An 11,293-nucleotide genomic window follows, 5' to 3' on the forward strand; every position below is an offset into this window, starting at 1 on the left:
ATTCACTAGATAATTGTCATGCCTTAACCAACATTTTTAGAGATGTTTAAAATGGCCCTGGATATGAAAATAGTACCAAAATAGCCCCATTTTAAGTCATTTACTTTTTAATCAAAATACAAACAACTTCAAACCACTCCCTAACTTTCTAAGGCAGTAAGGTATATTGCATACGAAATATTGAGACCAGCCACACATTATACAAACGTGGATTGTTGTTAAAGTGCAAAAGAAAGTAAAATAGAAAACAAAGCAAAAACAAACAAAAGGAAACAAAATAAACGGAAACCCCCCGGGCCTTAACCACCGAACCGGCCCAGGTGGCCTAGCCCAGCCCACTCACTCCCCCGCGGTCGTCCGCTTCCCCCTGTTCATCCGACCGAGGCGCGCACCCGCGCGGTCGCCGCCCGACCGCCTGGCCACCCCGCGTCTCGCCGCCGAGGGGATAAGGCCGAGACCCCGGCCTCGTCAGCTCCCCCTCATCCTGCGCAGATATTTCCCCCTCTCTCCCTCGTCGCTCACTCTCTCCCCCTCCACTAGATCCCCCTACACCGAGCGCCTCCTGTCGCCGCCCACCGGCATCCACCGCGGCGACCGCCGCCCCCATCCCTCTTCGGCGCGTCCCGGAGCTCCACGGCCGGCAGCACCGCCGTCCATGCCCACGTGCAGGAGCCGGAAGCCTCTCCATCGCCGGGCCGGCCTTCTTCCTCCTCGGATCACCGCCGCCTCGCCAACGATTCCGGCAGCCGCGCGTCTTACCCAGGCCATCTCACCACGTTGGTGAGCTTACGATCCTCCTCTTCCTCTCGTCGAGCTCGCCCGAGCCCCGTAGCTAACTCCGTCACGTGGCCATGTTCCGGCCGCCGCCATGGCTGTGAGCACCACGCTCCCGAGCCACTACCGCCTCGCCTGTCCGCCCTAGTGCGCTCATGGAGCCCTGTAGTTGCTGCCTCGCTCGCACCCGTCTCGACACAGCCGCTGCACCCTGGGGCACCCCTCTGCTCGCCCGACCGCGTACGCCTCCGCCCGCCCCTGCTCCGCGCTGCTGCCGCAGCTCTGCTACGTAGTTACTGCTGCTGCTAGCGCCCCTGCGTGCCGCCATAGCCGCCCACTCGCCTCCCCTTGACCGCTTGCCCCGCGGCTTCCTGCCTCGCCGAATGCCACCGCACCTGGCTCACACGCTGGTGCCCGCATCCCGCTGCCCGCCGCCGTTGCCTGCTGCACCGTTGCCCATCACCGGCGGCCTCGCCCGCGCCACCGCCGCCTACCTCGCCGCCTCGTCCGCCCTGCGGTAACCGCCAGCGGCCGCTACGCTGTCCGCGTCCGAGGCCAGTGCCCTGGCTCGCCCCGGCAGGCGCTCGTGGCCGCGCCCGCGTGCCCGCACGCCCACGCGCCCGTTAGGCCTCGCTGGGCCAATGATATATGGGCCCCAGCGCCCTAATAATAATAATAGTAATAATAAAAAAACATTAATTAATTAACTTAATTAATTACCTAATTAACTAACTAAATAGTTAGTTAACTTAATTAAACTAATAGATTAGCCTAAACAGTCAATGACAAGGGGCCCCCACACCCTTTTGACCAGTCAAGCGTTGACTGGTTAACTGGGTGCTCTGGCCCACATGTCATCCTCTGTGTACACTGTTGTGTACACAGAGCTGGGTGCACCTAGCATTTAATCATTATTTTTGAATTAATACTAATTTCAGAATAATGTTTAAAACTTTAAAAAATCATAGATAATAAACCGTAGCTCGGATGGAAAAAAATTATACATGAAAGTTGCTCAGAACGACGAGACGAATCCGGATACGCAGCCCGTTCGTCCGCCACACATCCCTAGCATAGCGAACACGCAACTTCCCCCCTCCGGTTCATCTGTTCAAAAACGCGAAACACCGGGAATACTTTCCCGGATGTTTCCCCCCTCGCCGGTATCACCTTCCACCGCGTTAGGGCACACCTAACACCGCTCATTGTCTTGTCATGCATCGCCATGCATATGTTTGCATTATATTTATTGTTTCTTCCCCCTCTTCTCTCGCTAGACCCCGAGACCGACGCCGCTGCTACCCAGTACAACTACGGTGTTGATGACCCCTCCTTCTCGACAGAGCTTCAAGGCAAGCCCCCCCCTTTGATCACCAGATATCGCATATTCCTTCTCTCTACTGCTTGCATTAGAGTAGTGTAGCATGTTACTGCTTTCGGTTAATCCTATTCTGCTGCATAGCCTGTCATTGTTGCTACAGTTGTTACCCTTACCTGCAATCCTAAATGCTTAGTATAGGATGCTAGTATTCCATCAGTGGCCCTACACTCTTGTCCGTCTGCCATGCTATACTACTGGGCCGTCATCACTTCGGGAGATGATCACAGGCATATGCTATATACTCTAAACTGTTACATTACTTATGATACTGTTCGGAGATGGGGGTTGAAGGGGCAGGTGGCTCCATCCCGGTAGAGGTGGGCCTGGGTTCCCGACGGCCCCCGACTGTTACTTTGTGGCAGAGCGACAGGGCAGGTTGAGACCACCTAGGAGAGAGGTGGGCCTGGGCCTGGTCGGCGTTCGCGGATACTTCAATAAATACGCTTAACGAGATCTTGGTATTTGATCTGAGCCTGGCCACTGGCCTATATGCACTAACCAACTACGCAGGAACAGTTATGGGCACTCGACATCGTGGTATCAGCCGAAGCCTTCTTGACGTCAGCGACTGAGCGGCGCACGCCGGATTGGACTGGAACGCCTGCTCTTGTATTAGGGAGGCTAGGTCTGCTTTCGGCCGCCCTTGCAACGTGCAGGTGTGCAATGGGCGATGGGCCCAGATCCCTGCGCCATAGGATTTAGACCGGCGTGCTGACCTCTCTGTTGTGCCTAGGTAGGGCTGCGACGTGTTGATCTTCCGAGGCCGGGCATGACCCAGGAAAGTGTGTCCGACCAAATGGGATCGAGCGTGTTGGGTAATGTGGTGCACCCCTGCAGGGAAGTTTATCTATTCGAATAGCTGTGTCCCTCGGTAAAAGGACGACCCGGAGTTGTACCTTGACCTTATGACAACTAGAACCGGATACTTAATAAAACACACCCTTCCAAGTGCCAGATACCACCCGGTGATTGCTCTCTCACAGGTCGACGAGGAGAGGATCGTTGGGTTAGGATTATGCTATGCGATGATACTTGGTGAACTTACCATCTACTCTCTTCTACATGCTGCAAGAAGCGTAGTCTTCGACAGGACTAGCTATCCCCCTCTTATTCTGGCATTCTGAAGTTCAGTCCATCGATATTGCCCCTTTACACAGATACCCATGCATATGTAGTGTAGATCCTTGCTTGCGAGTACTTTGGATGAGTACTCACGGTTGCTTTTCTCCCTCTTTTCCCACTTTCCATTCTACCTAGTTGTCGCAACCAGATGCTAGAGCCCAGGAGCCAGACGCCTCCGTCGACGATGACTCCTACTACACCGAGGGTGCCTACTACTACGTGCAGGCCGCTGACAATGACCAAGAGTAGTTTAGGAGGATCCCAGGCAGGAGGCCTGCGCCTCTTTCGATCTGTGTCCCAGTTTGTGCTAGCCATCTTATGGCAACTTGTTTAACTTATGTCCGTACTTAGATATTGTAGCTTCCGCTGACTCATCTATGACCGAGCACTTGTATTCGAGCCCTCGAGGCCCCTGGCTTGTGTTATGATACTTGTATGACTTATTTTTATTTTTAGAGTTGTGTTGCGATATCTTCCCGTGAGTCCCTGATCTTGATCGTACACGTTTGCGTGTATGATTAGTGTACGATTGAATCGGGGGCGTCACAAGTTGGTATCAGAGCCGGCTGCCTGTAGGAATCCCCCTTCCACACTCCTTGGCGGAAGTCGAGTCTAGACTTTACAAAACTTTTACTAACATGGTTGTGCGGTCCATGGGCCCACGTCACCATTGAGTGGTATTAGGATCTTTTATTCCTCGTCTATACTCTAGGATTCTAATCTCTCTTCTATTCAGGTTAAATGAATTTCTAAAATCTAACTTTAGGTTCTCGAGAACACTTTCTCCCGGAGAGCCCCTTCAGTCCAGATGATCGCCGGCTGCACCAGAAGATTTCGAAGTTACTCTCCGATACTCTTTTGAGACTTTGTGCCCGTTGCTTTTGCAATTCCCTACCACCGAAATATCCCTAGGGATAAATACATACACTTGCCGTTCTTACTTCTATTCCCAGTTGATCTTGTTATTACAAGATACCTTTAAATCCTTTCTATTGTTCCGAGAATATTTTGTGCCTACTGCCTTGCAGTTCCTTGCCACCTGAATACCCCTACGGATAATTTCTCGCCCTTATCGAGTATCCGTTCATCCCCAGTTGTTCATGTGTTTCACAATGGTCTCTGAAATACTATTCGATCCTCCAAAAATCCTTAGTAGCTTATTACTCTGCAATACTTGTCTGCTTGCATTATGGATGCTTTCCGTGTGTCTGGAAATATTCGTTAGTATCCTTAGGCACCGTCATTTTGATCCCATTGATTCAACATGAGTGTGAATGCACGCAATCATCAGTTGATCCTTTTAAATTATCTTTCCGGCTCAGACGTCATTTTAAACATGAGCTGGATCTCGACCAATCAAATTCTTATCAATTTTACCCCTAAGCTTACTCAACTTATGCATCCTTAATCAGAGTGTTTGCTTCTGATCCTTTGATTTGGTAATCATAATTCCTTTACATGTGAGCTTTGAATTAGTCATTTGCTTCTATAATCCAATGCCTTCGCATTGTTTCTTCCTCTGGTTGTGTGCTGATACTCACATCAGTTTCACTATGGACCGTCGGATCCTTTGTTGAAATATCATCCGACAGTGTCCTTCGTATACAAAAACCTCGAGAAGTTCCTTCCCTAATACATAATGCCATTGGTAAATCCTATTCTCTGATTTGGCCAACCATGATATGCTTTCGAGCTGGTGATATTTACTATTGAAGCTTGTGGTATATATTTCCATGATACCCTGATGGGTTGAACCTATGCCTTCCTTAATATGTGTGAACTCAAAAGTTTTCACGAGTCATACTCTTCTAGTATTTTGCCTGATAAAATTTCAACACTACAACTTCTTCGAAAGTGAGAAGTGAATGAAAGGTTATGCATTGGAGAAGTGGGAGTCGACCTTGAACTTTGTGTTCATGCCCATGGACACGATGTAGATCTTATCATTAAAGCTTCTCTTAAATTAATTATTCCTTTAGTATAAGTTCATCTTATATCTGGGATCTGGCCTTTTGCAATCGTGGTTCCGACCATGTTCTCCTTTAAATACCATTTCTCGTGCAAGTTTAAGCACTTGTATTTTGCAGAGCAATACCCCAGTACAACCTCTACTTTGATTCGTCGTCGAGTATTACCCCCCTGGTATCTCGAGATTATCACGGAACTGCATAACTTCTTATGAGTTCTTCATCAAGTACTACATTCTCACCGATTCCAATCCCCCTCGGGTTCTGAGTTATTAAACACTCAAAGGCACTGATAACTGAACCGAGTCCGCACTACGGTTCAATAACTCTAAGTAATCTTCGTTGCTTATGAGTTTATTAATCCTTCAAGTCATTCCTAGCCTGATCGGCTATATCATTATCGTGCTAAATTTTAACTGTGCTACCTGCTCCTTATTCCCGGAGCACAACTTTCGACGATGAGCTCAGCTTATGTCAACCATACTCGTCATAGCATTTCTCCTTGAACAGCAAGCTTGATTTCGAGTATGTGTCTAATCCTTGGTTCCAATAACCTTTCGCTTCATCATTCCTTTGACTTGATGTCATCGTCGATCGATTACATCTTCATGAAATCTCTCGACAAATGTGTCGTGATAGCCATCAGCATTTTGAGTGAAGGAAATATGCCCTAGAGGCAATAATAAAGTATTATTTATTTCCTTGTATCATGATAAATGTTTATTATTCATGCTAGAATTGTATTAACCGGAAACATAATACATGTGTGAATATATAGACAAACATAGTGTCACTAGTATGCCTCTACTTGACTAGCTCGTTAATCAAAGATGGTTATGTTCCCCAGCCATAGACATAAGTTGTCATTTGATTAACGAGATCACCTCATTAGGAGAATGACGTGATTGACTTGACCCATTCCGTTAGCTTAGCACTCGATCGTTTAGTATGTTGCTATTGCTTTCTTCATGACTTATACATGTTCCTATGACTATGAGATTATGCAACTCCCGTTTACCGGAGGAACACTTTGTGTGCTACCAAACGTCACAACGTAAATGGGTGATTATAAAGGTGCTCTACAGGTGTCTCCAAAGGTACTTGTTGGGTTGGCGTATTTCGAGATTAGGATTTGTCACTCCAATTGTCGGAGAGGTATCTCTGGTCCCACTCGGTAATGCACATCACTATAAGCCTTGCAAGCATTGTGACTAATGAGTTAGTTGCGGGATGATGTGTTACGGAACGAGTAAAGAGACTTGCCGGTAACGAGATTGAACTAGGTATCGAGATACCGACGATCAAATCTCGGGCAAGTAACATACCGGTGACAAAGGGAACAACGTATGTTGTTATGCGGTCTGACCGATAAAGATCTTCGTAGAATATGTGGGAGCCAATATGGGCATCCAGGTCCCGCTATTGGTTATTGACCGGAGACGTGTCTCGGTCATGTCTACATAGTTCTCGAACCCGTAGGGTCCGCACGCTTAATGTTACGATGACAGTTATATTATGAGTTTATATGTTTTGATGTACCGAAGGAGTTCGGAGTCCCGGATGAGATCACGGACTTGACGAGGAGTCTCGAAATGGTCGAGACGTAAAAATCGATATATTGGACGACTATATTTGGACTTCGGAAAGGTTCCGAGTGATTCGGGTATTTTTCGGAGTACCGAAGAGTTACGGGAATACGTATTGGGCCTTATTGGGACATACGGGAAAGAAGGAAAAGGGCCTCAAGGGTGGCCGCACCCCTCCCCTTGGTCTGGTCCGAATTGGACTAGGGAAGGGGGGCACCCCCTTCCTTCCTTCTCTTTTTCCCTTCCTCTTTTCCTATTCCATATGGGAGGTGGAAGCCTACTAGGACTAGGGAGTCCTAGTAGGACTCCACACTTGGTGCGCCCCCTCCTAGGGCCGGCCTCCTCCTCCCTTGCTCTTTTATATACGGGGGCAGGGGGGCACCCCAGAGACACAACAATTGATCCTTGAGATCTCTTTGCCGTGTGCGGTGCCCCCCTCCACCATATTACACCTTGATAATACCGTTGCGGAGCTTAGGCGAAGCCCTGCGTCGGTGGAACATCATCATCGTCACCACGCCGTCGTGCTGACGAAACTCTCCCTCAACACTCGGCTGGATCGGAGTTCGAGGGACGTCATCGAGCTGAACGTGTGTAGAACTCGGAGGTGCCGTGCGTTCGGTACTTGATCGGTCAGATCGTGAAGACGTACGACTACATCAACCGCGTTGTGATAACGCTTCCGCTGTCGGTCTACGAGGGTACGTGGACAACACTCTCTCCTCTCGTTGCTATGCATCACCATGATCTTGCGTGTGCGTAGGAATTTTTTTGAAATTACTACGTTCCCCAACACTGAGCTCTTCCAGGATATCAATTGAATTCATGATGAGAAATACCACCCTTGCCCTTGATGAATTGTGTTATCATCGGCCACCTTATTGCCTTCCCTCCAACACAAACTTGTTCGTGTTTTGTGTTGTACCTTGAGTTCCTTGCTACCCAGCATTGTTCTTGTTTACCTTGAAATATTACCACCTTTTATGTCAAGAATGTCGTGGGAATTTCACCACCTCTTAAGAATTCTTGGTATGGTGATACTTTTCACCATCACCATTTTTTCTTGGGTCCTCATGTTGATTCCAACCGGGGTACCAACAAGTGAGCGGTGCTGTTTGGATTCTGCCCTTCTAGCAACCCTATTGCTCTGAAGTTAATGGTCGGCCATTCATTCTTAGACTATTGATTATTGAATCACCATTTCGACATTGGTCGTGCAACCCAGCCCATATTTCGGGTGCACCTTTCATCCAATGTTTAACTGTGTATGTTTTCCTCGAGCATACATCATTTTATCATTTGATCCGACAGATGTTATCTCCTTGTTCGCATAACTGTGGAAATCCACCTTTTTGGAAATCTCGAGGATTGTCGCTGATTCCATCAGCTACCCCCTCATCCTCTCCTTGATTTATGATGAGCTCTTGTTTCGGAACTCGCTCCCATAGTTCATTTCCCAAAAATCTTACATTGTCATCTCGTCAATTTGTGTTGCACCTTTTCTTCTCAGGTATCCTGAGTCTGAGTTATCCTGACACCAATCAGATCTGAATCTCGGTCAGATATGATGGTAGGAACATATTTCCAAGAGTTATAACGTTGGTCTTTACGTGACCCGGTAAGGTGTTGTCGTGCCTAGCACACCTGGCCGGAGGCCGTATTGTTATAGATTCCTTTTCAGCAAGGTTATCCATTCTTCCATGAGGAAATTGTAGGACTTATTCTACAAGTTATTCCTGATGGATCCTTTGTGTTTCCAAAGTCTGATCTTCACTTGATGACCATGTCAATGCTATCTCGAAGCATGTCTATGTTACTCCGATTTTCAAAAAGAACATTTGAAGCCCAATGCTAAATGTTTCCTGCTCAATTATCCAAACACCGCTGTATGGGTAATGTCATGAAATTTCTCTCCCCTTACCTAAAGAGTTTTCTACATTATATCCTGTCATGGATATCATGCTCTGCTTGTCCTTGGGAAGGATATACCCTTGAAATATGTGTTTAAACACATTTTCCTTTCCATTGTTCTGTTTACTCTGATAATCATATATTCCTTTCCATTGTTTGGTTTAACCTTTGTTGTGATCTAAATGATCTAAGCGGTAATATTCTCCTGCTTATGTAAACACCTCGGTGTACAATTCTGTCAGCAAGACCCTGTTACTATTGTTGATGACATTCCGGTAGCCACCGATGGACGAGAACTTTGCCTATTGGTCTGCCTTGTTCGACGAGCAGGAAAATGGTTCTCTTCGTCCCTCGCCCTTGGTACCGAGGTTGTTGCCAACATGACCGACGAACTATCCTCTGACATGCCTTGCTTACATGGTCGCGCAAGATGTCACCACCCTTCCTACTTTTAGCCCACATGGTGGGCCCATAAACCACAGTTCCACAGGATCGAAACCTGACTCTCCTGTACACCCCCTGATCTCAAAGTTATTCCTCGCACGTGGCCTCGTATGTAATTCACGAGCCACCTTCCGATGAGATCATCAATTCTGGTATCAGACACAATGCTTATTCCCGTTGCTACGAACCCCTTTCACGCCCTGTTTCAGGCACCGAACGATTGCCTGCCCGCTCGAAACTTCTCATAATACCTTCTTACTTTGCTCTCGAAATTTTCTAAGGATTCAATTCGAGAGTTACTTTCCGCCACCTTCCCCGATGTTATCGACCAGGTAGTCAACCTTGCCGAGGTCCGTTCTCCCGGAATACTCCCCCTTTATTCTTTCGTAAGTACGATGGAGTTTCCGAAGAAAGGATGCTGAGTTCATCACGATGACATGAAGCAGAGAAATGGAGACATCAACGTAATGGATCGACCTCTTCAAGAAGAGCAACCAAGACCGAGAAGATTCGTTAGAATTTCGTAACCAGATCTTTCCCCCTTACCCACCTCTTAAATCTCGGGACGAGATTCCTTGTAGTGGAGGAGAATTGTGACGCCCGGATAATTAAGCTACAATGAACCTCTACGAATGATGCCACGTCACCTCGATTACTGTTGCTAATCTCGCGTTAGTTCGAAAACCGGTTCGAATTCATATTCAAAATCAAGCAAACAATAAAAGTTTTCAAATGTCAAAACTAAAATGTTCAATGGGTTGAAAATATTCACTAGATAATTGTCATGCCTTAACCAACATTTTTAGAGATGTTTAAAATGGCCCTCGATATGAAAACAATACCAAAATAGCCCCATTTTAAGTCATTTACTTTTTAATCAAAATACAAACAACTTCAAACCACTCCCAAACTTTTTAAGGCAGTAAGGTATATTGCATACGAAATATTGAGACCAGCCACACATTTTACAAACATGGATTGTTGTTAAAGTGCAAAAGAAAGTAAAATAGAAAACAAAGCAAAAACAAACAAAAGGAAACAAAATAAACGGAAACCCCCTGGGCCTTAACCACCGAACCGGCCCAGGTGGCCTAGCCTAGCCCACTCACTCCCCTGCGGTCGTCCGCTTCCCCTTGTTCATCCGACCGAGGCGCGCACCCGCGCGGTCGCCGCCCGACCGCCTCGCCACCCCGCGTCTCGCCGCCGAGGGGATAAGGCCGAGCCCCCGGCCTCGTCAGCTCCCCCTCACCCTACGCAGATATTTTTTCCCCTCTCTCCCTCGTCGCTCACTCTCTCCCCCTCCACCAGACCCCCCTACACTGAGCGCCTCCTATCGCCGCCCACCGGCATCCACCGCGGCGACCGCCGCCCCCATACCTCTTCGGCGCGTCCCGGAGCTCCAGGCCGCCAGCACCGCCGTCCATGCCCACGTGCAGGAGCCGGAAGCCTCTCCATCGCCGGGCCGGCCTTCTTCCTCCTCGGATCACCGCCGCCTCGCCAACGACTCCGGCAGCCGCGCGTCTTCCCCGGGCCATCTCACCAACGTTGGTGAGCTCACGATCCTCCTCTTCCTCTCGTCGAGCTCGCCCGAGCCCTGTAGCTAACCCCGTCGCGTGGCCATGTTCCGGCCGCTGCCATGGCTCTGAGCACCATGCTCCCGAGCCATTACGGCCTCGCCTGTTCGCCCTAGCGCGCTCATGGAGCCCTGTAGGTGCTGCCTCGCTCGCGCCCGTCTCGACACAGCCGCTGCGCCCTGGGGCATCCCTCTGCTCGCCCGACCGCGTGCGCCTCCGCCCACCCCTGCTCCGCGCTGCTGCCGCAGCTCTGCTGCGTAGTTACTGCCGCTGCTAGCGCCCCTGCGTGCCGCCACAGCCGCCCGCTCGCCTCCCGTTGACCGCTTGCCCCGCGGCTTCCCGCCTCGCCTAATGCCGCCGCACCTGGCTCACACGCTGGTGCTCGCATCCCGCCGCCGTTGCCTGCTGCATCGTTTCCCATCGTCGGCGCCCCGTTGCACCTTCCGTCGTGCTGCTTGGCCCCGGCCACGCCCGGCGGCCTCGCCCGCACCACCGCCGCCTACCTCGCCGCCTCCTCCGCCCTGCGGTAACTGC

The sequence above is a fragment of the Triticum aestivum genome, chromosome 5D, assembly GCF_018294505.1.
Source record: "Triticum aestivum cultivar Chinese Spring chromosome 5D, IWGSC CS RefSeq v2.1, whole genome shotgun sequence".
NCBI lineage: Eukaryota > Viridiplantae > Streptophyta > Magnoliopsida > Poales > Poaceae > Triticum > Triticum aestivum.